At 44.9% G+C, this 27,651-nt stretch overlaps 1 protein-coding gene across 2 annotated transcripts in view; it reads right to left on the bottom strand.

Annotated features, from left to right (window-relative positions):
- IL2RG (interleukin 2 receptor subunit gamma) overlaps positions 1-27,651 on the bottom strand; it is a 157,463-nt gene that overhangs the window by 7,537 nt on the left and 122,275 nt on the right. The window lies entirely within an intron of this gene.

Raw genomic sequence — 27,651 nt, 5'->3', positions numbered from 1 at the left:
GGAGCAAATTTGCTCCTTTTTATATTTGCTCCTAACTCTGCATAAGCTCCATAAAGTTTTCAGATGAAAAATAAAGACAGTCGTAAGGTGGGTACACACTAATAGATATATCTGCAGATATATCTATGGACGGATCGGGCAGTGCAGTGAGAATACACACTGCCTGATCCGTCGGGGGCTGACGTCATGAACTGGACAGGCGTGTACACACGCCCACCCAGTTCAGCTGTCAATCTTTGCCGGCCGCCGTAGCATGTGTACGGGCGGTCGCCCGACCGCCCCGTACACACACAGCGACGCGCCAAAATATCGGTACATATTGGCCGTCGGCTGTGCTGTGCAGCAGACGCGATACGTCTGTGAACGACGGAGTTCACAGACGTATCGGCCGTACACACTGGCCGACAGACCCGCGATATATCGGCCGTTCAAGAGAACGGCCGATATATCGCCCAGTGTGTACGGGCCTTAAGGCTGGGTACACACTTGACGATACATATAAGAAGCAACATCAGCAAGGAAAATGATGTTGGGCATACACACTGAACGATATCGTCACTGTCTTGTCCAATATCTTTAGATTTCAAGGATTGAACTAAAAATATTGTACATAATTAACGACCCTTGAGAGCGCGCATCGTTAACGATATATTGCATACACACACTGGGCGATGTAAACTATATATCGTCCGATTCGCCAGTTCAAAAGATATATAGGTGCATATCGTCAAGTGTGTACGCAGCCTTATACAGTGTGCTGAAAGCCAATCCATTTGTATTGTATTTAAAGTCCACACAGAGATAAGAAAGTACAAATAAATGTATACTTATTAGTCTGTACACCAGACTCAAAAGATGAAATTAGAGATGTGCGGCGGCACTTTTCGGTTTTGGTTTTGAATCTGGATCTCCGCTCGTGTTTTGGATCTGGATTGGTTTTGCCAAAACCACCATTTCGGGTTTTGGTTATGGATCTGGATGATTTTTAAAAAAAACATAAAAATAGCTAAAATCACAGAATTTGGGGGTAATTTCGATCCTGAGGTATTATTAACCTCAATAACAATCATTTCCACTCATTTCCAGTCTATTCTGAACACCTCACAATATTGTTTTTAGTCCAAAAGGTTGCACAGAGGTTGCTGGATGACTAAGCTAAGCGACACAAGTGGGCGGTACAAACACCTGGCCCATCTAGGAGTGGCACTGCAGTGTCAGACAGGATGGCAGTTTTCAAAACTAGGCCCCAAAGAGCACATAATGCAAAGAATAAAAAGAGGTGCAAGATGGAATTGTCTTTGGGCCCTCCCACCCACCCTTATGTTGTATAAACAGGGACATGCACCAATCATTTCAGCGACAGGGTCTGCCACACGACTGTGGCTGAAATGATTGGTTTGTTTGCACCCCCACCAAAAAAGAAGCAATTAATCTCTCCTTGCACAAACTCGCTCTACAGTGACAAGATGTCGTCCTCATCCTCAGATCCCCCCCCCCCCTTTAGTGTTTACATCCTCATCCTCACAGAGAAATAATATTCAAACAAAACCACATAATTTAGGTGTCAGTGGACTGCTTATGCTATTACCCAAAGTTTCTGAACTTGACAATGACTTATGATGAATGCGCTGCAGGTGACGTATAAGGGAGGATGTTCTTAGGTGGTAAACATCCTTACACCTACTTATTATGGATTGACAAAGGCAACAGATGGCTTGACACCTGTTGTCCGGATTTGTGGAGAAATAATTTCACACTGAAGAGGTGGATTTTTTGGTATTTTGCCCAGGCATGACAATGGGCTTTTTCATCCCATGGCCAACAACTGTCTCCACTGGTGCCTTATTCAAACAAACCACATCACCATCAGAATCCTCATCGTCAACTTCCTCCGCAGCGCCAGCTACACTCATATCCTTCTCATCCTGGTGTACTTCTACAGTGACATCCTCAATATCAGCAACTGGACTGGCGGTGCTCCTACTAGCACTTGCAGGGGGAGTGCCAGTGGTGGTAGGTGCCTCCTTTTCCCATACAGTGTTGTGAAGGTCAGGCCTAGTCATTGCAACCGCTGACAGTGCCAGCACCACTGTATTTTCACAACACACCTGTAATTTTCACTGCACCCTAGAATAATTACAGCATACAAGACAGGACTAGTGTAAATTGATTTTCACTGCACCCTAGAATAATTACAGCATACAAGACAGGACCAGTGTACATTGATTTTCACTGCACCCTAGAATTATTACAGCATACAAGACAGGGCCAGTGTACATTGATTTTTCATTGCACCCTAGAATTATTACAGCATACACGACAGGGCCAGTGTACATTGATTTTCACTGCACCCTTGAATATTTACAACATACAGGGCCAGTGTAATGTTATTTGAACAGCAACACCCCTATATTTTACAGCATACAGCAGTGTGCTTTTAATTTTAAACTGCACCCCTGAATTTTTACAACATACAGGGCCAGCAGCACCCCAATATTTTACAGCATACAGGAGCAGAGTGCTTTTAATTTTTAACAACTGCACCTATGAATTTTTACAACATTCAGAGCCAGCAGCACCCCTATATTTTACAACATACAAGAGCAGTGTGCTTTTAGTTTTTAACAACTGCACCTCCGAATTTATACAACATACAGGGCCAGCAGCACCCCTTTATTTTACAGCATACAGCAGTGTGCTTTTAATTTTTAACAACTGCACCCCTACATTTTTACAACATACAGGGCCAGTGTAATGTTATTTGAACAGCAACACCCCTATATTTTACAGCATACAGCAGTGTGCTTTTAATTTTAAACTGCACCCCTGAATATTTACAACATACAGGGCCAGCAGCACCCCAATATTTTACAGCATACAGGAGCAGAGTGCTTTTAATTTTTAACAACTGCACCTATGAATTTTTACAACATTCAGAGCCAGCAGCACCCCTATATTTGACAGCATACAGCAGTGTGCTTTTAATTTTTAACTGCACCCCTGAATTTTTACAACATACAGGGCCAGCAGCACCCCAATATTTGAATGCATACAGGAGCAGTGTGCTTTTAATTTTTAACAACTGCACCCCTGGATTTTTACAACATACAGGGCCAGAAACACTCCAATATTTAGCAGCATACAGGAGCAGTGTGCTTTTAATTTTTAAAAACTGCACCTCTGAATTTTTACAACATACAGGGCCAGCAGCACCCCTATATTTTAAAGCATTCAGGAGCAGTGTGCTTTTCATTTGTAACAACTGCACCCCTGAATTTTGACAACATACAGGGCCAGCAGCACCACTATATTTTCCAGCATACAGGAGGACAGTGCCCCTGCACCCTGGACAACACAGTGACAGCCAGGACAGCAACACCCATGTACAGCTGCAGCACATGAAACACCAGTGACAGCCAGGACAGCACCCCTAACACAGCACAGGTACACCACAGTGACTGCAGCAGCACCCCTACAAAGCACACACTAACCCCACCCAACGCCGCCACCCACAGAGAGAGACAGAGGTCTGTCTCCCTCACTCTCCAAGTCCGGAGTGAAAATGACGGTGATGGCATCCAAAATCCGCGAGATTCCGACAGCGGGATGATGGCGTTTTGCCTCGTTCTGGTTTCCGAGTCTGGCTGGAAGTCCAGAGTTAGACTCGGATCCGGGCTCGGAGCATAAAGTTCGGGGGGGTTCGGTTCTCAGGGAACTGAACCCTGATTAGAAGCCCTATGCAGAGTCATATACATCTATGTGACAGCACCTCCCTAAGGCCATCACTTTAAAAATACGTACCCCATGCTTGGTGCAGAAGACGAGGCTTAAAATGGCATGCACTATGTATATGCCAATCTCATAATAGGCTGCAAGTCTGATTACACGCCCACATCATCCCCACTGGACACTTTTCTTATGTGCCCTGTTGCCACCGAGTTGCCCATTTAGCCATCAGTGAGAAGCGACTGTGATCTGTAGACAGTTTGTAGCTGCTCTAAGCTGCATGTGTTGACTGTGACACATGTGCTATTTGCTAAAAATTGTGAAATGCGCCTGAAATCCTGAATGCACCATGCAACTGAGAATCAAGCCATTTGTGTCCACAGAGGGACTAGATCTCCAAAATACACAGCCCCTAACTTCCAACTTAAAGAAACAAAAATTATTATATCCTTCAGCTGTGACTTTTTTTATTTTTTATTCAGCAGACACAGTGCATGTGCGAATTTTCAGTTTCCCTGAGAGATGTTGCGTCCTACTGATAAATCCACTTGCTACATTTGACTTTTTCACTAGCTGAGAATGTTTACGTTTATACACCTTCCTATTTCATAGACTACAGATAAATAGACAGAGGACCAGGTCCAGGACATGCTGGAAATATATAGTATGTGCTACTACAATGCCTTCTGTTTCAGTAGTTGCCTCTTATTTAATATTTTCCTGTACAGCAGAGACAGCCATATTGTGGACTGAAGTTACAATCATACTGATGCAGTCCAAGTCAGAAAAATTCCAAAACTCAAACATACTTTAAGGAGGAGATCATTATTATTATTATTATTATTATTACTACATGTTTAATGAAACTGTATTTTTTGATACTGAAACTCAAATACACAAGAGTACATGAAAAGGCATAGGGCACACCATCAACAAAGAGGTATAATCACAAAATAAATAATAATTGACAATATGAGATGGACAAGCATTCTGTGTGGGTGACCTGTGTCACAAAAGGTAGAAGTAGTCAAACCTACACACATGTAGCTAAATACAGGGAAAGGAGAGGTAGGTAGAGAAAGGAGGGGGGGGTAGTAGAAAGAAGGAGGCCTAACCCAGGATGCTGGCATGCAGTAGTAAAGAAGAAAGAGCATTGTCAAAGAAAATATCGGTAGAGCGAAGCCCTAAATTACCTAGAGCAAGAGGTCCGAAAAGTGACAAGGAAGGGCACCCTGGGGCATAGAGCTATTATAGATAAACCAATAAAACACCTTACCTGGAAGAATATATGAGAGCCGTTATGCAAGTAAGCAGATATTTTCTCCATGGATGCCAAATGCCAGATTTTATTCAGGAGCTGTTGGCAGGAAGGAGGGTCTAGGTATTTCGAATTGGTAGCAATCTGCATCTAGCCGCATTCAGAATTTGCATGGAGAGTTGTTGCAGATTTATCCAAACCTTTCAGTAGGCAGTCAAGGTGACAAGACCGAGGAGACTTGGATATTGGTATTTAAAGGAAATGAGCAACCCCATCCCAAAATTGAGCAATCTTTGGGCAAGACCACCAGATATGCAAGAAAGAACACACACTGCCGCATCCTCTCCAAAACTAATCCAAGGTGGAGCCATACATTTTCCGCAATCGAGTGGGTACCACATACATCCTATAATAAATCTTATATGCATTCTCCTTAACCAAGGAGGAGATAGAAGAAGACCTAGAGACTCTTTCTTTCACTTTGGACCAAGTGTCTTCATTTGGTGGGCTCCCCAAGTCTTTCTCCCACTGAAGTTCATGATTTGGTGTGAGGACAGAGATGAGTAATTTCAGGAGAGGTTTATTTAGGCATGAAATCTCAAGGGGAGTCAAAGAGTGGTTGATGGAGCAAGAGGGAAGAGTCTATAAAGTGTCATAAGCAAAAGGACTAATAAGGGTATACCAAAATTGCAAAAGGTAAGTAAAATGACTAATAAGGGTATACCAAAATTGCTCTGTAAGGAACCCAGAGTGCACCCAGAGATCAGAAACCACCCTGACACCTCCTTCAATCCACAAGGAGAAGAAAGTTTGACATTAACCTGTGGAAAAAGCTGGATTTTGCCATAGGGGAGTAATGGGGGACAGGTGAGAAGCGGTCTCATAGTGTGTTTTGCAGTAGTCCCACATAGAACATAAAAAAGCAATGATAGGGTGGAATCTTCCAGATTCTGGCCTAAAAGGAGCTGAAACACAAGCAATAAATGACATAGAGGATACATTGCAGGAGCTAGCATCAAGGTGAACCCAGTAGTGGATCGGTGAGGTCACAAACCAGGTTACAGCATGGCTTAAATGGGTAGCAAGATAGTAAAGACAAATATCGGGGAATCCATTCCCACCATTAGTAGTTAGATGATGGAGAGTTTAAAAGCGAATGCATGGTGGTTTGAGTCTACATACAAACTGAACAAACCATCTATACCGTAGCCAGTGTAGACCTCAGAACTTTGATAGGGATGGTCTGAAAAAGATACAGTAGTCATGGAATGAAACTCATCTTAAGTCCCACTATCCTACCCAACCAAGAAATAATAAGGTTGCGTCCCCGAAGAAGATCTAGTTTAATTATTAGAAGAGGAAGTGGGGAGAGGAATTGCTGCATATGGGGATATCAACTCATAATGTACACCCCAAAATATTTGAGTTTAGAGGTGCACCAGGTAAAGTCATAATTGTGGTGCAGGAAATCCAGGATTGCAGGTGGCAAGTGATTCAGTCTTAGAGAGGTTTACTTTATAAAATAAAAGAATGCCATATACAGCCAAGGTCTGAAAGAGTTTGGGAATATACATATGGCGAGAAGTGAAACTCAGAAGTAGTGATGTGCCCCGGAAATTTTTCGGGTTTTGTGTTTTGGTTTTGGATTCGGTTCCGCGTCCGTGTTTTGGATTCGGACGCGTTTTGGCAAAACTTCCCTGAAAATTTTTTGTCGGATTCGGGTGTGTTTTGGATTCGGGTGTTTTTTTACAAACAACACTCAAAAACAGCTTAAATCATAGAATTTGGGGGTCATTTTGATCCCATAGTATTATTAACCTCAATAACCATAATTTCCACTCATTTTCAGTCTATTCTGAACACCTCACAATATTATTTTTAGTCCTAAAATTTGCACCGAGGTCACTGGATGGCTAAGCTAAGCGACACAAGTGGCCGACACAAACACCTGGCCCATCTAGGAGTGGCACTGCAGTGTCAGACAGGATGGCACTTAAAAAAAATTGTCCCCAAACAGCACATGATGCAAAGAAAAAAAGAGGCGCACCAAGGTCGCTGTGTGACTAAGCTAAGCGACACAAGTGGCCGACACAAACACCTGGCCCATCTAGGAGTGGCACTGCAGTGTCAGGCAGGATGGCACTTCAAAAAAATTGTCCCCAAACAGCACATGATGCAAAGAAAAAAAGAGGTGCACCAAGGTCGCTGTGTGACTAAGCTAAGCGACCCAAGTGGCCGACACAAACACCTGGCCCATCTAGGAGTGGCACTGCAGTTTTCTAGCGAGAGGATGAGTGCTTCCATCCTCATGTGAATCTGAACCACTAGCCATGAACATAGGCCAGGGCCTCAGCCGTTCCTTGCCACTCCATGCCGTAAATGGCATATTGGCAAGTTTACGCTTCTCATCAGACGCTTTCAATTTTGATTTTTGGGTAATTTTACTGAACTTTTGTTTTTTGGATTTTACATGCTCTCTACTATGACATTGGGCATCGGCCTTGGCAGACGACGTTGATGGCATTTCATCGTCTCGGCCATGACTAGTGGCAGCAGCTTCAGCACGAGGTGGAAGTGGATCTTGATCTTTCCCTATTTTAACCTCCACATTTTTGTTCTCCATTTTTTAATGTGTGGAATTATATGCCAGTATCAATAGCAATGGCCTACTACTATATATACTGCGCACAACTGAAATGCACCACAGGTATGGATGGATAGTATACTTGACGACACAGAGGTAGGTAGAGCAGTGGCCTTCCGTACCATACTGCTATATATACTGGTGGTCACTATCAGCAAAACTCTGCACTGTACTCCTCCTATATAATATACTGGCGGTCCCCAGTCCCCACAATAAAGCAGTGTGAGCACAGATATATGCAGCACACTGAGCACAGATAAGGAGTGTTTTTCAGGCAGACAACGTATACTGGTGGTCACTGTCAGCAAAACTCTGCACTGTACTCCTCCTATATAATACAGCTGCTCCCCAGTCCCCACAATTAAGCAGTGTGAGCACAGATATATGCAGCACACTGAGCACAGATATGGAGTGTTTTTCAGGCAGACAACGTATACTGGTGGTCACTGTCAGCAAAACTTTGCACTGTACTCCTCCTATATAATATAGCTGCTCCCCAGTCCCCACAATTAAGCAGTGTGAGCACAGATATATGCAGCACACTGAGCACAGATATGGAGTGTTTTTCAGGCAGACAACGTATACTGGTGGTCACTGGTCAGCAAAACTCTGCACTGTACTCCTCCTATATAATATACTGGTGGTCCCCAGTGCCCACAATAAAGCAGTGTGAGCACAGATATATGCAGCACACTGAGCACAGATATGGAGTGTTTTTCAGGCAGACAACGTATACTGGTGGTCACTGTCAGCAAAACTCTGCACTGTACTCCTCCTATATAATACAGCTGCTCCACAGTCCCCACAATTAAGCAATAAGCACAAATATTATTAATAAACGGAGAGGACGCCAGCCACGTCCTCTCCCTAACATTTCCAATGCACGAGTAAAAATGGCGGCGACGCGCGGCTGCTTATATAGAATCCGAATCTCGCGAGAATCCGACAGCGGGATGATGACGTTCGGGAGCGCTCGGGTTAACCGAGCCATACGGGAGAATCCGAGTATGCCTCGGACCCGTGTAAAATGGGTGAAGTTCGGGGGGGTTCGGTTTCCGAGGAACCGAACCCGCTCATCAGTACTCAGAAGTGCATCATCAGCAAAGAGGTGCACTTTGTATTCCTCAGTGCCGAGTAGAATCCCTTTAATATCTGGGTCAAGACGGATCTGAGCCGCCAGCAGCTCTATGACCTGGTTAAAAATCAAGGGTGTCAGAGGACACCCCTCTATAGTGCCATATGTTATAGAAGAGGAAGATGATAAAAGTCCATTCACTGAGACCGTGGTTGAGGGAACAGATTATAGTGCTGGAATACCCTGGAGAAACCCATCGCCAAGACCAAATGTTTGCAACGTTTGTATCATGAAAGGCCAGATAATTCAGATAATAGAGTGGATAAGGCTAATCACCCGTCTGGTATCCCAGGCCTGTCTGCGATGGATAAAACCAACTTGGTCATTATGAACCAAGCTGGGAAGAACAGTATTCAGGTGGTTTACAAGGATCTATGAAAATCTTGATATCAGTGTTCAGCAATGAGATAGGTGATTAGTGGGCACAATTAGAGGTATCCTTCCTCTCTTTAGGGATAACTATGATCCTGCCTTCAAGAGCCTCCTTGGAAAAAGAGCCATCAGACTTTGGCAAGATAATGGAAGAGTATGGAGTGAAAGGTTTTAAAATTAGTGGCTGTAAAGCCATCGGGACCAGAAGCTTTATTAGCTTTACGTCAGAGATCTGCTGCATCTTAATTTTGGCACACATCGATTTAAGTGCAGTGGAGATTAGTTTAGGTAGGTGGCAGTGGGCCATACAAACCTGTATAAAGTCTACAGAGTCTTCCTAGCATGAGCAGCAGCTTTAATCAGATTCCTCCGAATCCCTGCCTTATGGTCATCCCAATGCAAAATGAAAAAGAAGTAATGGGAGCGCTGAGAGAGTCTATTAAAATGGATTTTTATTAATGAAAAAACAGTGTGGTCTAAACTACCATATTATAGAAACCACATATAATTAATGACCTAAATAGAAGGCACAATGAATCAAGCTGCTGGCAACAAAGCTTGATTCATTGTGCCTTTTATTTAGGTCATTATTATATGTGGTTTCTATAATATGGTAGTTTAGACCACACTGTTTTATCATTAATAAAAATCCATTTTAATAGACTCTCTCAGCACTTCCATTCCTTCCTTTTTTTTTTCTTTTTCTTTTATGGTATAACATTTTTTATTAAAACATTGCTTCATGTTACAGAGGTGGTTGCATCGACAATAAACAGATACATACAAATAGCGTCATAACACGATGAGATGAGAACATAGAACGTTCGTTAATGAGTCTTCTCATATATATTATGTGATCTCACAAACATCATGTAAAAGAAAGTGCAAAACAAAAGTATATACTAAAGACCTGCCAGTCTAACCGTAGCAGAGATATGAGGAGGCCGGCGTCTTGCGGCATCCTTAACCCCTAGTCTGTCAGTACTATGGGAGGATCCCCAACTGCCATTCGTGTTTCAAACCACTCAGTGTTTTTTAGTGAAGTTTGAATTCTAATCTGGAAATCTATCGGAAGGGTAGCCACATAGCTTTCCCAGGACTCAAAAAATTGCCCTACCAGCTTGTCTTTTTGCAAAGATGTTTCTATCCAGTGCCTTTGAAATACATGATATAGTTTCCCTTTGAACAAAGATAAAGTAGGAGGATCTTTATGTATCCAGGACTGTAGGATTGCCTTACGTGCAGCTGCACTGATTTCCAGCAGCAGCCGTCTACCCCCCTTCGTTATCCTTTGCCTAGTCGGGATTATTCCAAAAATTGCCCATTCTGCTGTAAAGGGGATGAAATTTACCAGATGTTCCATAGCATATTGACTACCTGAAGCCAAAAGCGGCGGAGATGTGGGCACGACCAAAAACAAAGTAATAAGTCCGCTTTAGGAGCGTGACATTTCAGACATTTGTCCGAATCTGTCATACAGTACCTGCCTGATATTGTTTATATGGGCAAAAGTAAGCTCTTTGAACTATATTATAAAACATCTCCTGGCATTGTGCTGAGGGCAAAAGTTTGCAGGAATGTAGCAAACTTTTCAATAGAATATCACATGTTAGTTCAGGAAAGTCTGATAGCCATTTTCGTATTCTCGAGTCTGATTGAGAGTGATCTAGCGGAGTGCTTAAACGTTTGTAATGTAGTGAAAGGGCTTTCGTTGTGGCTGGTGGGGTTCATAATAGGGTATCTAGCGAATTATTCAAATCCTCCTTCGACAATGTTCTAAGTACCGAACAAGTGTGCAACTGGAGAAAAGCCAATGGATAATCGCGTAGAAATGGAAATTTTTCTTGCGATTGAGTGAATGTGAGAGGTTTCCCTGTTTCTGTATTAACTATTTGTCCTATGTCCTGCAGGCCCTCATTATGGAACACCGTAAAGGGGAACCCCGCCTCCCCATGCTGGAAGTCAAGATTACACAGAAACCTCAGAAACAAGGATGTGTGTCCCCCCAAGTTTCTGGATCATCTCAAGGAGTGCCAAAGGCGATAGACCGACCAAAGAAGGGGATTATCTTTCAGATCCTGATCACAGTCCGCCTCCATACAGTGGAGGAAGTTTATCAAATTTTTAGATTTTATTAATTGTGCCTCGAGGTGTGTATTTGCATATGTGTCCTTATCGTTTAACCAGTCTCTCAGGAATTTCAATAAAGATGCGTGGTTATAAAGTAAAATGTTTGGGAAGTCAATTCCGCCATTAGCTTTTGGTTGTTGTAGTTTATGCATCGCAATACGAGGCCTCTTGCCTTTCCATATAAACTGCCGAAACAGTTTAGTTATGTGGGCCAGATCCGATCTATTGAGTAACACCGGTAGGGATTGTAAAATATATAATAACCGTGGAAAGGTACACATTTTTATCAAAGCAGCTCTCCCCAAATACGAAAGCATTAAATGGTTCCACCATCCTTCCAGCTCTTTCGTTATGAGGGTTATTGCCTCCTTTACATTCAACCTATATAAATCTGAGGGATATTTCGGAAGTTTAATGCCCAGATATGTTATGTGAGTGTTAGCCCAGTTTATAGGAATCGGTCTCCCCCATCCTGGGCGTTTTATTCCGTGTTTTAAATATTAATTTATCTAATATATCTAAAATATCCTGCAATGAATCTTTGGGGTTCCCAATGTAACCTAACACATCGTCAGCGAATGCCGACAGTTTTATCTCTTTTTCCCCAATTGGGATACCCTGATAAATCATCGAATTCTGTAGTACTCGGAAGAGGGGGTCAATGGATAAATTAAAAAGAAGGGGTGACAGGGGGTAGCTCTGTCTCGTACCTTTTTGCATAGAAATCCGAGGACCCCGTTTGCCGTTAACCAGCAAAGAGGTCGTCAGAGCTGTGTAGAGATACTTAATAATATTTACAAAATTCTCATTAAACCCTCTGTAATGTAATACACTAAACAGGTGATGCCATGACACGGTGTCAAAGGCCTTGTGTTTGTCCAGGCTTAAGAGCATGTGTTTCGAATTAGGGGTATTTCTGGATGCCACTGTCGCCGCTATTGCTGTACGGATGGCCTTGACTGACTGGTGGCTACTGGGCCTATATGAATCCGCTAACAGTGGATCTTTGTCTGGTTTAAGGAAGAGTAGTATACGCCAGAGAGAACATCGGATAAGTGGGATGTTCCCGATAAATTTTGTTATAAAGTTCCAATAACGTCGGCATGAGTTCTTGTTGTAATAGTTTGGAATAAGTCCCAGTAAACCCATCAGGTCCCGGTGATTTATTGGTTTGCAATGATGCTATGACCGCTCTAATTTCCTCTTCTTTCTTGTTGTTCTGAGCTAAGTGCGGGTAGATTCGCCAGAGACAGAAAATCCCTCTGTATCTCCTCCTGCGGGGATATAGGACTATAGAGTTCAGTGTAAAAGTCACTAAGATGTGCCAAAATATCGGTAGTTTTAGTGTGGGTTATATTCCGTCCGGTATCCCTCAGGGCCGCAATAAAGGAACGCTTCCTCCTTGCTTTGGACATAGTGGCCAACAACTTCCCAGTTCTATTTCCCCATTTGTAGTAATGAAATTTAGTAAAATCTAAACGTTGTTGTGCCTGGGCCATTAAAAAGGCATCAAGTAATTTTTTATCACGTAAATATATTTCCAGAAGAACCCCAGAAGGTTGGTTTTGTAAGCATTAAAACTATGGGATATGGCTGCATTCAATACATGATAATGTTTTGAGCTGTCTTTCCTTTTTTTTGCTACGTATCCAATTATGTGACCTCGCAGCACTGACTTTGACGTCTCCCAGAACAGCACAGAGTTATCCCAATGCTCTATATTATCGTCCACAGAATTGTTCCAAGAGTACAGTAGAAATTTCTTGAAATCATCCGTATTGGACAGGTAATCCGGGAAACGCCAAAGGCAGTCCACACCCGCACGGGAGCCCGCATATATCTCCAGTCGCACCGGTGCATGGTCCGAGATAATTATGTCATCTAAAACAGCGTTTTTGGTCTGATCCAGAAAGTGGTCAGCTAACAAAATGTAGTCTATCCTTGACAATGAACCATGCACCCTGGATAGATGACTATAGGATCTGTCAGTCTGGTGTAATAGGCGCCAAGGATCACTCAAGTGTAAAGTGTCCTTCATTTCCTGTAAATATTTCCAACATGGGGAGGACGGCCTCACGATGTGAGAAGATTTATCTAATGCAGGATCGTCTACTGTATTAAAATCCCCACCCACCACCAGGGTGTAGTTAACCCTGCTAGCCAAGACCTGAGTGAGCCGGCGTAAAAACTCTCCAGTTGCCACATTAGGTGCATACAGGTTTACTAGCGTAAATTTGTTACCCTCAATCAGTGTATCTAATATTAAATAGCGACCCTCAGGATCCGCTATAGAATGCAGGATTTCATATCTCAGTTTTCTGTGGAATACAATCGCCACCCCTCTAGACTTAGAAGAGTAAGAGGCTTGTACACACTCTGCTATCCAGGGGGCACGTAGTGTAGACTCATCACTTAGATTCCAATGAGTTTCCTGTAAAAAGGCTATAGAGGGGCACTTCCTACGGAGGTGGGTGAGAATCGTTTTCCTTTTAATCGGGTGTTCAGTCCTCCCACGTTCCAGGATAGTATGGAACAATGGGAGTTATCTCTAACATTAGGGACGTCAGGGGTATCACCCGCCATCAGTATAGAAAATAGGAGGGGAATAGCTATGACCCAACCCTCTTCTTGTGGTCACAAGGAAAAACTTCCCCACATCCAAGAGGGGTATCGGGTGGGCCCCAAGTACCAGGAGACACGAGCCCCAGCCTCCTCCCTCCACCTCACATCTCTGAGTCCCTGACATATAAACAAGGCAGGTCAGTACAGTCTGGTTATGAAATTGAAGCAATACATTAACTTTTTTTGTATAAACATTTGAATCCGGGTCAACCAACAGACCCAAAATAAATAACTGAGGATCCCCAACTCCATCGGAGGGGATGCTCCGTCCTGTCAAAAAGCATAATATAAGTAACAAGGACCACATCAACGCTTTGTAAAATTGACAAAGTAACATCAAGTTAAAGAAAAAAATGAAAACAAATTAGAAAACATAAACATTCAAGGTCATATGTTGTGACTTAGCTTTATAATAAGACTCAGTAACAGGGTCTCGAGGACTTATTCGGACACCTCCAAGGGAACCCTTTAGGGAGCATAGCAGCAACGGAGCTGATGATAACGATAAGTGCAACTCTCCCCGATGAGGGGGCCACAAGGCACCCAGACCCCTCAACTGGTAACATTCCCACACATCATGGAAAACCCAAGAAATTAATCATCAGCGCTAATGTTAGAACGGGCTGGTGAAGGAGGGCCATTTCTTAAGAAATGTGATTTCGCTTGTTGAGGGTCAGTGAATAGCTGGCCGGATAAAGCAGTGCAAATTTTATCTTTTTGTTTACCAAGAATTTACAGACCTCCGAGAAGGCCTTGAGGTTTTTGAGAGACCATGACTGAGAAGTTCTGGAACACTAAGCTTTTTTGGCCTTCCACCCTAAGCTCAGGGGCAGCGCAATATGCTTGTAACAATTTCTCTTTGTCTCTATAGTTGAGGAATTTGGCAATAGTCGGTCTGGGCTGTGCGCCCCTGTCCCTGCGCTGTGAGCCTAATCTCTGTGCCCTTTCCACCGGCAATGGAGGATCCGTATCTGGAAACCCCAGCGCCACCGGAATAAGAGTGCTGACATAAGGCTGCAACTGTGCATCTGAAACCGACTCAGGTATGCCTATAAAACGCAAATTACATCTTCTATTTCTATTTTCTAAATCATCAAGTTTCTCCATCATAACGTGGATAGTTTGAGCCTTAGAGGCAAATTCCTGTTGCAAAACATGTATGGAGTCTTCGGTGTCACTGGTCCTCTGCTCCAGAGTGTCAAGTCTAGCTGTATTTGCTTCTATCTTAGCCAAAGAAGTAACCAGCCTAGCATGTAAGTCCTCAAATTTCTTATCAATAAGGTACATTAGCATGTTAATAACCTCTTTAGCATTCTCAGCTGGCGATGGAAAGGTAATATTGCGAGGATATGACTGGGAAGCAGATTCCTCCCCTCTGGATAATGGAGAGGGAGGAGTAGGATGATGGGTTGCACTCCCCTTTTGGGCAGTTTGGCGTTTATAGGTTGATTTCGCATTAGAAGTAGGCATGTCTGCTGAGGAATTCTGATGTCTTTCTAAAAATTTGTCCATAACACTATGGACCAAAATAAAGAAAAGCTGCAGGGCAGGCACACATGCACGGTCAGGCGGAGGAGCCCAGAAGAATGTATTATAGTCTTACTAAAATGTGCAGGTTAGACCTTGTAGTTCACCCTAACATCTATATTCACATGAAATCACGACTTGACAGTAAGCGGTACCTTTTAGAAAAGCAAAACGGAAGAGGGACCAATCGCTGCTCTCCAGAACACTGTAAGGATCACGGGCAACTCAACACCTCAACAATTGCAGCATATTAAAATAAAGAATCATTTGAATACAGAAATGGTAATATTGGTAAGTAAGCCGTGAAATCAGATTTTGTGATACTTATGTGATAATATATGCAAGAGATATATCTATGTAAATAAAAAAATAAAAAAATGAAAGGCAATATGAGAAATTCACAATCTAACCACCAGGTGGCAGCGCAGGTATCAAAAAAAAATAAAACTAATTAAGACTCAAAGGTGATGCAGTTCCAGTACCACCACAAGGTGGCAGTACAGACACAGGGATGAACTACACTAAGGGGTATATGCAATTGCGGTTGAATTGCCGCAAATGTCAAAAAACTGGGAATTTTCTACAAAAAAAAAATTCGGCAATACAGTACTTTTCGACAAAAAAACTGACTTTTCAGATTCGACTTTTGGAAATTCGACAGAATTGCCGCAAATGTCAAAAAACAGGGAATTTTCTACAAAAAAAAAAATCGACAATGCAATACAGTACTTTTCGACAAAAAAACTGACTTTTCAGATTCGACTTTTGGAAATTCGACAGTTGAAATATTTGACATTTCTGCAATGGTAAAAATGCAGCTTTTTGACAAAAGTATATTCAATTGAAAAATGTCGAATCGACAACAGTGGTTTTCGACAGTAAATTTGTCAATTTCATTCTGCCTCACTTTGCTGGCGAAATCTAATAAAAAAAAATTTAAACATGTTTTTTTTTGTGTTTTTTTATTGCTAATAGCATATCTATTTATATTAGAAGGGATTAGGTACTTTGTTTGTCTATTAGGATTTACAGCTATTATTTATATATTTTTTAAAATAATATTTTTTTTTAACTGACTACAATAGAGAGAGCATGGTTTTCAGTGGGAAGGGGTGGGAATGGGTTAAAATCCAGGAAAAAAAATGCGTGGGGTCCCCCCTCCTAAGCATAACCAGCCTCGGGCTCTTTGAGCCGGTCCTGGTTGTAAAAATACGGGGGGGAAATTGACAGGGGATCCCCCGTATTTTTAGAACCAGCACCAGGCTCTGCGTCCGGTCCTGGTGCAAAAAATACGGGGGGAAAAAGACGTAGGGGTCCCCCGTATTTTGAACACCAGCACCGGGCTCCACTAGTCAGAGTGATAATGCCACAGCTGGGGGATACTTTTATATCGGTTCCTGCGGCCCTGGCATTAAATCACTAACTAGTCACCCCTGGCCGGGGTACCCTGGAGGAGTGGGGACCCCTGTCACAGCGGGTCCTTTCAGGCAATCAGGGAGCGCCACGTCATGGCACTCTCCTGATTGCCTATGCGCGTCTGAGCTGGCAGGCAGCGCATCGCACAGCCCCTCCATTATATTCAATGGTGGGAACTTTGCGGTCAGCGGAGAGGTTACTCTCCGTAGGGGGAACCCTACGACTTTTGTCCCACGTATTTTTTGCACCAGGACCGGACGCAGAGCCCGGTGCTGGTTCTAAAAATACGGGGGATCCCATGTAAATTTTTTCCCTGTATTTTTACAACCAGGACCGGTTCAAAGAGCCCGAGGCTGGTTATGCTTAGGAGGGGGGACCCCACACAATTTTTTTGGTTTTTTTTTAACGATTTTTGTGCCGTCGGAAAAGTCGAATCCAGGACGCACTTATCCGTCAATTGGTCCATTTTTTCCGACAGCGGGACTGTCTAATCCGTTTTTTATTGAATATGTCGAATTCCGGCACCCTCCGACCGGAATTCGACGATCGAACTGTGTCGAATTTAAAAACGGGCGAAAAAATGCCGCAATTCGCCCGGAATTGCATATACCCCTAAGTCTTCAAATCAATATAAAAAAGAATCAAACAAGCAAATAATAAAGAGTCAGGGGAAGTCCATAAGTGTGGTGAGGAAAGAAGATTCAACAGTTACTGAATGCATTTGAGTAAATACAATCCTCTCCAGTGTACCAGATTAGTTACGTGTACAACAGCCGTACAGATATACGTAGGAGAAGACCGGAGCCGTCTCAGAAGCAGTCAGTAAAACAGCCAGATGCAGTTCATTTTGCAGCTCCCTGCGAGTTGCTGAACGGGAGACGGTATATCTCTGGTCACTATTCAAATACTATTGTTCAGAAGTTACAAAGAAAGCAGTAAAAGTGGGACACCAAGCGGGAACAAGGATGTGGTAGGGAGAGGAAGGGGGGGGGGGGGGTCAGCACGGGACACACACCAGGGGGGTACGGAACAAAGTATTGGGAAGTTTGCGTAAGAGGTGTTAGTGGAAAGGTGGAAAGGAGAAAGGGGTATACATACAAAGTTAATGCCAGGTGGGGAGAGATCTTTATCGCTGTGGTCAGCGTGCTGAGGTTGAGGAGATCCGGGCAGTGGGGTTGTGCCGCTGCGAGACTTGTTAGCAGAATCCAGGCACCCTTTACTCGTCGTCACCCCTGCAGAGCACCAGGTAGGGATCGATCTCCCCTCAATCCTCAGCATTCTGTGTGTGGCCGTACATCCCCGCCACGTAGCACCGCCAGTATCAGCCGCCACCAAGCTCCCTCAGTGTAGAAAGGGCCCCGCCGGACACCGTGCCGCATGGGCAGAGTCAGGTCGGTAAGTTGTTCGTACTCCCGCTATAGGTGGACTGTATAGCGTCCCCCAGTAGGCAGCTCTTCGTCCGCCGCCCCCCCCAGACAGGAACTGTCACTTTAGCGGCTAAATGGATTCTACCTCACGGGGGATGCCCCCGGACTGGAGAGCCGCGCACTCACCCGATCCCGCTTGGTTAGCCGGGAAGTCTTCTGTCACTGCCTCTCTCGACACAGCCGCTCACGCCGGCGGTCTCCCCCTGAACAAGGAAGGTTGGAGGACGAGGGATCGTCGTCCCCAATCGAAGAGAGGTAGTCTTCAGTGTCTTGGGGCTACAAGTGTCCCGTTCCACCGTCAGTCACCATTTCACGCCAACGCCATGTTGGCGGTCACACAGTGTTATGCACACCAGTGCCTGCAGGAAAGTACTGGTGTCAGAACTGTTATGCACTCCAGTGTCTGCAGGAATGTACTGGTGTTTGAACTGTTATGCAAAACAGATGGACTCACAGACAAACTGGGGGATATGACATAATGTACACAGAAGGTGATAGGGTAACAAAATACACACAAAGTGAACAGAGAAGCCCAGAGGCTAAGGAACTGGGTATCTCCCTTGTATTAGAACTGCTCAGATGGAAAAGCAAGATGTTGTGTTTTAATACGTAGAGAACCCGAAATGCTGTTGCTAAGGGCAACAGCAAAACCCTAAAGGGTTACCAACGGGTGTGGCAGTAAACTCCTTGGTCAGAGATGGAATGATAGACACAAGGAGAATCTCCACAATCCTAATTCTCACTTGCAGTGCACAGGTTTTAGCTTACTGCCACTAAACTGACCCCTGACACCTAGCACAGTGAGACAGGATTAGACAGGCAAGTCTTAGAATACAGCCGCAAACTTGCTAAGTTCACAGAGTAGTAACAGAACCCCAGCAAGCTAAACGACTGACTCCAGTCTTACTGCTAGGTCTGGATTGGCAGAGTGTAATACCAAATCCCCAGGCCTATTTGCAGTAAGCAACAAACAAATACAAAGCTACACAGTACTGGCTAACTTTCATGAACTGACTAACCAACAAAGATTCAGCAGCATCTGCTTACCCTGAAAAGAGGCCTTATAAAGCAGGTGCTGTCCACGCCCCACTCAGACCTCACAGACTGTGAGCACAAAAACCAGCACCGGATCCCCTGCCGTGCACAGAGCCTATAACCACTGCACAGCAAAAGACCCGAACCGGAGTATCAGCTGCGCTCAGGTTACTCCACTAGCACTTGTCTCCCGGTTGCCATGACGACGTGGCAGCACAGGGCAGGAGACCCTAACAGTACCCCCCCTCTGACGAGGGGTCAAAGAACCCCTACCACCGGGTTTATCGGGGAACTGCGAGAAGAAAGAGCGTATCAGTCTGGGGGCATGAAGATCACAACTGCGCACCCACGACCGCTCCTCCGGGCCATACCCCTTCCAGTGCACCAAAAATGACAGCCGACCCCGAACCACCTTGGAGTCAAGAATCCTTTCAACAACAAACTCCCTCTGGCCACGTATCAGAAGAGGGGAAGGTCTTCCACTGGAAGAAGGATTACTAATCGCCCGTTTTAAAAGGGAACAATGAAATGTTTTATTGATACCCAAAGAACGGGGCAGATCTAACTGAAATGCCACCGGATTGATAACCCTGGTGATCTTATAAGGGCCGATGAACCGGGGCCCTAACTTATGAGATGGCTGTCTCAACTTCAAATTCTTGGTAGACAACCAGACGAAGTCTCCTAATTTGAAGCTGCAGGGTCTTTTCCGCTTATCAAAAACCCTTTTGGTCACTAATGACACAGACACAAGGGCTTTCTTCACTTTCCGCCAAATACCTCTAAGGACCGAAACCACAGAGGAACCACCAGGCGTGGAGTCCAGGGGGTCAAAAGAATTGGCCTTAGGATGATGCCCATACACACAAAGGAAGGGAGAGATCCCTGTAGCAGAGTGAGCCGCGTTGTTATAGGCAAACTCCGCCATGGACAGATGAGCAACCCAGTCAGTCTGACACTTGGAGACATAACACCTGAGGAACTGCTCCAAGGACTGGTTCACCCTTTCAGTCTGCCCATTAGACTGCGGATGGTAGCCTGACGACAAGCTGACAGAAATCTGGAGATCGGAACAAAATGCCCTCCAGAATTTGGCCACAAACTGGGATCCGCGGTCAGAGACCACATCAAGTGGCAACCCGTGGAGATGCACAACATGCAGCATAAATAATTCAGACAGGCGTCTGGCTGATGGCAGCCCAACCAGTGGAACGAAGTGCGCCATCTTCGAAAACCTGTCAACGACAACCCAGATGGCTGTCATCCCTGAGGATTTGGGCAAGTCCACCACAAAATCCATTGAAATGTGGGTCCATGGCTTAGATGGGATAGAGAGTGGATGTAATGGGCCAACAGGATCCCCTCTAGGAGTCTTATTTCGGGCACAGATGTCACATGCCCGAACCCACTGATCCACATCCTTAGCCACCGAGGGCCACCACACCACCCTAGATAGCAACTCCCGAGTTCTGGCAATACCCGGGTGACCTGCCGACTTCTTGGCATGGAATTCCAGGAACACTCGCTGTCTTAACCTAGGAGGCACAAACAAAAGACCTACCGGAAGGTCTGGAGGAGCCTGCTCCTGTGCTCTAAGGACTAATGATAAGAGGTCCTGGGTAATCCCCACTTTAATACATGATGGGGAAACAATGGGCAACGGCTCCTCGGTGGTCTCCTGGATTGGAGCAAAACTCAGCGAGAGCGCATCAGCCTTGATGTTTTTTGACCCAGGGCGATATGTTATCAAAAAATTAAAGCGAGCAAAAAACAAAGCCCATCGTGCCTGCCTGGCATTGAGACGCTTCGCTGACTCTAAATATGCCAGATTCTTATGGTCAGTGAGAATTGAGACCACAAACTTAGCCCCCTCAAGCCAGTGTCTCCACTCCTCGAGTGCATCCTTAATAGCCAACAATTCCCGGTTACCCACGTCATAATTCATCTCGGCAGGCGAAAATTTACGGGAAAAGTAAGCACAGGGATGAAGGCGATTATCAGACACTCCCATCTGAGAAAGCACTGCCCCAATACCCATCTCAGAGGCATCCACCTCCACCACAAAAGGACGCTCTGGATCTGGGTGTCGCAGCACCTTGGCCGAAACAAATGCCCTTTTGAGACGGGCAAAAGCCGCTTTAGCCTCACAAGACCAGTGAGCAACATCCGCCCCTTTCTTAGTGAGTGCCACCAAGGGCGCCACTATAGACGAAAATCCAGCGATAAATCGTCTATAAAAATTCGCAAAGCCCAGGAAACGCTGAAGCGCCTTCAAACTAGTGGGCTGCACCCAATCCAGGACTGCCTGTACCTTGGAACCCTCCATTTGGAAACCTTCTGGGGAGATAATATATCCTAGAAATGCGATTTGCTGAACTTCAAATTCGCACTTCTCCAGCTTCGCCCCAAGCCGGTGGTCTCTGAGTTTCTGGAGGACTAAGCGTACATGCTTCCGATGTTCCTCCAGGGAATGGGAGAAGATTAGGATGTCATCTAAGTATACAACTAAGAATCTATCCAAATATTCCCTGAGCACATCATTCATGAAATCCTGGAAGACTGCCGGGGCATTACAGAGCCCAAAAGGCATCACCAAATATTCATAATGCCCTGAGTGGGTATTAAAGGCAGTCTTCCATTCATCCCCCTCTCTTATTCGGATTAGATTGTACGCACCGCGTAGGTCAATCTTAGAAAAAATGGTGGCAGTACGAAGCTGGTCAAACAAGACCGAAATGAGAGGCAGTGGGTATGAGTTTTTAATCGTGATACGGTTCAATTCCCTGAAGTCGATGCAGGGTCGCAACGAACCGTCCTTTTTACCCACGAAGAAGAACCCCGACCCAACTGGAGACTGTGAAGGTCTGATAAATCCCTTAGCCAAGTTCTCCTGAATGTACTCTGCCATAGCCTGAGTCTCAGGACGTGACAGGGAGTACAACCTGCTCTTGGGAAGCTTAGCATTTGGCAACAAATCAATGGCACAGTCATAGGGGCGATGGGGAGGTAGTACCTCTGCAACTTTTTTGGAGAACACGTCCGCAAAATCTGCATAACACCCTGGCAATCCTGGCAAACTTAGCTGCGAGAGCCTGACTGGAAGGCTCAAGCAACTCCTGAAACAATCAGTACCCCAACTAAGAATCTCCCCAGAGACCCAGTCAAATTGAGGATTGTGGGCCCTTAACCAGGGTAACCCCAACACCAATGGAGCAAAAGTACAGACAGTCACATAAAAGGACAATTTTTCAGAGTGTGTGGCTCCAATAAACAAAGAAATCTGGCTAGTGCAAGAGGTAATTTTACCTTGGGATAATGGTTCCCCGTTTAACCCACAAATCTCAATTTCCGATGCCAAGGGTACTAAGGGAACAGAGTGTTTCAGGGCGAATTGGCGGTCCATAAAAACCCCGTCGGCCCCACTGTCCACAAAGGCCTCAGTCTTGACAGTTTGACCGAGGATCTTCAAGGTCACCGGAATGATAAAAGTCTTCTTGGGAAATTCTGACTTCTGGCCTGACAGGATATTTCCCATCACCCTCAGGCCCTGAAGTTTTCCGGCTTTTCTGGGCATGATACTACCACATGACCTTTATTCCCACAGTACAAACACAACCCCTGCTGTCTCCTCCGCGTCTTCTCACGCGAGGAGAGGCGGGTAGCCCCAATCTGCATAGGCTCCTCAGAAAATTCCTCAGAGTCTGAGGTTCCCTTGGGAAGGAAGGAAATCTCAGTCTCCCTTTCAAGCCTACGCTCTCTCAGCCGTCTATCCACCCGGATGGATAACTGCATGAGCTGATCCAAGCTATCAGGCAAGGGATATTGTACCAGTTGGTCCTTTATCTGGTTAGAAAGACCTCTTCGGTACTGGTGTCTCAGGGCTGGGTCATTCCACTGGGTATCATGGGCCAACCTCCGAAACTCCGTACAGTAAACCTCAACTGGCCTTCGCCCTTGCTTAAGGATCGAAATCTGAGCCTCGGCTGAGGCCGTCTTGTCAGGGTCATCATACAACATGCCCAGTGCCGTAAAAAAAGCATCAACACTTTTAAGCGACGGACAGTCAGGCTGCAACCCATATGCCCAGACCTGTGGGTCTCCTTGTAGCAAGGAAATCACTATGCCCACCCGCTGAATCTCCGACCCAGAAGACTGAGGCCTAAGCCGGAAGTATAGCTTGCAACTCTCCTTGAAACAAAAGAACTGCGAGCGATCTCCAGAAAAACGATCCGGGAGATTTACTTTCGGCTCCTTAACCCCTGCAGGTGCTGCTGCTGCGGGAGCTCCGCCAGCAGCCTGGGAGGTGTGCATTTTAATGGACAAATCATTAAATTGTCGAGTCAGGACCTGCACCTGCTCGACCACCTGTTGCAACGTATTTTGAGGTGTATGCTCCATATTCCCACAAAATTTCAACAGGAGTATTAGGCTGCTGAATATGTTATGCACACCAGTGCCTGCAGGAAAGTACTGGTGTCAGAACTGTTATGCACTCCAGTGTCTGCAGGAATGTACTGGTGTTTGAACTGTTATGCAAAACAGATGGACTCACAGACAAACTGGGGGATATGACATAATGTACACAGAAGGTGATAGGGTAACAAAATACACACAAAGTGAACAGAGAAGCCCAGAGGCTAAGGAACTGGGTATCTCCCTTGTATTAGAACTGCTCAGATGGAAAAGCAAGATGTTGTGTTTTAATACGTAGAGAACCCGAAATGCTGTTGCTAAGGGCAACAGCAAAACCCTAAAGGGTTACCAACGGGTGTGGCAGTAAACTCCTTGGTCAGAGATGGAATGATAGACACAAGGAGAATCTCCACAATCCTAATTCTCACTTGCAGTGCACAGGTTTTAGCTTACTGCCACTAAACTGACCCCTGACACCTAGCACAGTGAGACAGGATTAGACAGGCAAGTCTTAGAATACAGCCGCAAACTTGCTAAGTTCACAGAGTAGTAACAGAACCCCAGCAAGCTAAACGACTGACTCCAGTCTTACTGCTAGGTCTGGATTGGCAGAGTGTAATACCAAATCCCCAGGCCTATTTGCAGTAAGCAACAAACAAATACAAAGCTACACAGTACTGGCTAACTTTCATGAACTGACTAACCAACAAAGATTCAGCAGCATCTGCTTACCCTGAAAAGAGGCCTTATAAAGCAGGTGCTGTCCACGCCCCACTCAGACCTCACAGACTGTGAGCACAAAAACCAGCACCGGATCCCCTGCCGTGCACAGAGCCTATAACCACTGCACAGCAAAAGACCCGAACCGGAGTATCAGCTGCGCTCAGGTTACTCCACTAGCACTTGTCTCCCGGTTGCCATGACGACGTGGCAGCACAGGGCAGGAGACCCTAACACACAGGCCGTCTTCACCGATGGCCGGACTCCGGGGCAAATATCGTTTTTCCTCTGCAGTTTTCACCTCCACTTGTTCCTTGTAGTGTCTGCAGCAACTATAGATTATTCAGATGTCAGAATAATTGCTGAGAACAGAGGATTGCTGGAGATAGTGCAGCAGCTCAAGGGAGCTGTGTTAAAAAGCAGCCATGCTCGCTGGCTCCGCCCCCGGAAGTCCCATTCCTTCTTTTTCATTTTGCATTGTTCTGTTGGGGCAGCCCGCCCATATCCGGTGAGCAGCTTTCAGAGTCTATTTGGTTGTGTGCCTTTGTGGAGCCAATTCTCAACATATTTTATGGTCATCCCATAGCAGCATGGGAAAATGTCAGGGTTAGCATTGACAGAGACGTAGTTTTTAACATCAGCATCTATCTGTAGTCGTAATTAGCTGTTTAGGAGCAGTACAAGTGATCCAACCAAATGCTGGGGTGGATAGTCACATCTAAGAGCAGTTGTGCAGGGTCAACACCGAGGAAGGTCATATCCAGTCTCATATGGACATCATGAAGGGGGGAGTAGAAGGTGAAGTCTTTGGCATTGGGTTCTTTCACCAGCCATGTATCAAATGAAAGGTGCTGAGAGAGACCAGTCTCGTATGGAAATCATGAACGGAGGAGTAGAAGGTGAAGTCTTTGGCGGTAGGTTCTTTTACCCACCCTGTATCAAATAAAAGTTGCTGAGTGAGAGTGAGAGAGATAATTATTTTAATATATTAGACCAGCGTTATTTTCGTGGTTTGTGGAGTGCTTTCATTCTGATTATCTCCTGGTGCCTACACAAGTATGGAGCTGCTGTTATAACCATTTTTCTATTTTGGAAATGTCAATGACAAGCTCAGAAAGAATGTGTACCAACAACAACAGAATAGTGTAGAGGAGTGCCATGTCCACCAGTTTGGTCAGTAAAATGTGTATTTACTATAATTTAAGAAAGAAAAAATAATACCTCTTTTCTATTCATGTTACGCCTTCAATATCATTGTTTTAAAACTGAGCCCACCAGAACTTCTGGGATCCAAAGGAATCCAAGCCATGGGTCGGGTTTTCACGCCAGGCTCGGATTCCAATCGAGACAAAACATCATAATCCCGGTATCAGATCTCGCAGGTTTTAATTCAATATAATTCCCTCCCATGGTGGTTCGGGCGCCATTTCACATCAGACGCCGGAGTGAGAGCACATCCACTAGACGGAAATTAATATATTATTATTGATAAATATATAGTATTCATTTTAGATTATAGTCCTTTAGAAGGTACAAAGGGCCTAATTCAGCACGGGTCTTTATTGCTGCTAAAAGTGTGATTTTTTTTTTTTTTTACAGACTCAATTACAAAGAATCGCATAGGTAGTTGCCGCCCATAAATGGAAAAAGACGCCCACTCGCAATCTATACGCAAATTCTGGAACATCAAAGGAGTAAATTCAATCTATGCCAAGCCAGAGCATTCACAAATCTGCACATGCTGTTGCATGCAAGTGATCACAGATGATGTTAGGGACCCGCCTGCCAAATGGCTATGAGATGCCTGCGTTTTTGCCACCATTCTCACAAAACGCAATGTTACCCCTAAACGCTCACTTCCTGCCAATCACTGTGTGATTGCTTCACTTTAAGATTGTGAACACATCACAATCACAATGCGTCTCTGGCGCATGCGCATTGCATATGCAGTACATACGCAGTCTTTCAAAAACCGGACAAATGGCAAAAAAATATGAACTTTGATCCATGCTGAATTAGGCCCACAGTTCAGAGCTCCCAAGGACAGTGTTACGGTTGTTAACCATCATTATCATAGCACTGGTGCACTCAGAGCCGGGCCTATGCCTAGGCAAACTAGGCAAATGCCTATGGCATTTGGTATGCCTAGGGGCCCAAGCAGCTTTTGGTGATTAAAATGATATGCGGCATGCCTTTATTCTGAGTGTGACTGTGGCTGTATCTGCATACGAAATCCTATGTTACAATGTATTCCTGGAAATCATGTAGCATTTCGTATGCAGATACAGCCACAGTCGCACACAGAATATAGACATATAGAGTGAAGCTTAGTAACATCTATAATATTACTTGCATTATAGTCACACTGGTGCTGTAACTTAACTGCAGCACTTTGGTACACAGCATACTGTTGGTGTTTTCTTTTGTCACTGCCAGGCAGGGGTTAAAGTGGGGGAAACGAGGTGGAAATGAGTACCACCACCTGTAATGGTAGAGGGAACTAGTTCCACCACCTCCATTACCCTGCACAGTAATTCCAACAGAAAACCTTGCCCCATCACCTACATCAATAGATGATGCAGGCAGTGCTAGTGTTACTGATGAGCTGCAGCCACCTCCCCCTTCCTCAGGTACTGGTGGCTCCATGGTCCTCCTCCATTTACTGCCCAATCCTTCTGGTACTCACACACGCTGTATCTATTGGACACCATTCATCCCCCCCAGGTCCAAGTGGCTTAATTTTCCATCATGGCGTTTATGTCATGATGTCACCGCTGTTGAAGTGCAGAAGAGCCATGAAGAGAAGCAGGCTCTGTTCATCTTGAAGACAAGATGAGAGGGGGCTGGAGGGACAAGAGAGGTGGGGAGACACAGGTGATGGGCTGCAGGAGTGACAGAGGAAGAGATGTGCATAAGGGGCACTACTGTGGTCATTATGTGTAAGGGGCACTACTATTGTGGGCATTATGTGTAAGGGGCACTACTACTGTGGGAATTGTGTATAAGGGGAACTACTGTGGGCATTGTATATAAAGGGAACTACTGTGTGGCATATCATGTATAGAGGGTACCATTGTGATGTGCAGGCATGTCCAAACTGCGGCCCTCCAGCTGTTGTGAAACTACATATCCCAACATGCCCTGAAACAGTTTTGCTGTCAGAGAATGCAAAAGCTGTGTCAGGGCATGCTGGGATGTGTAGTTTCTTAACAGCTAGAGGGCCGCA

Source organism: Pseudophryne corroboree, chromosome 8 (assembly GCF_028390025.1).
Source record: "Pseudophryne corroboree isolate aPseCor3 chromosome 8, aPseCor3.hap2, whole genome shotgun sequence".
Taxonomy (NCBI): Eukaryota; Metazoa; Chordata; class Amphibia; order Anura; family Myobatrachidae; genus Pseudophryne; species Pseudophryne corroboree.
This window is presented reverse-complemented; position numbering and strand designations above follow the sequence as displayed.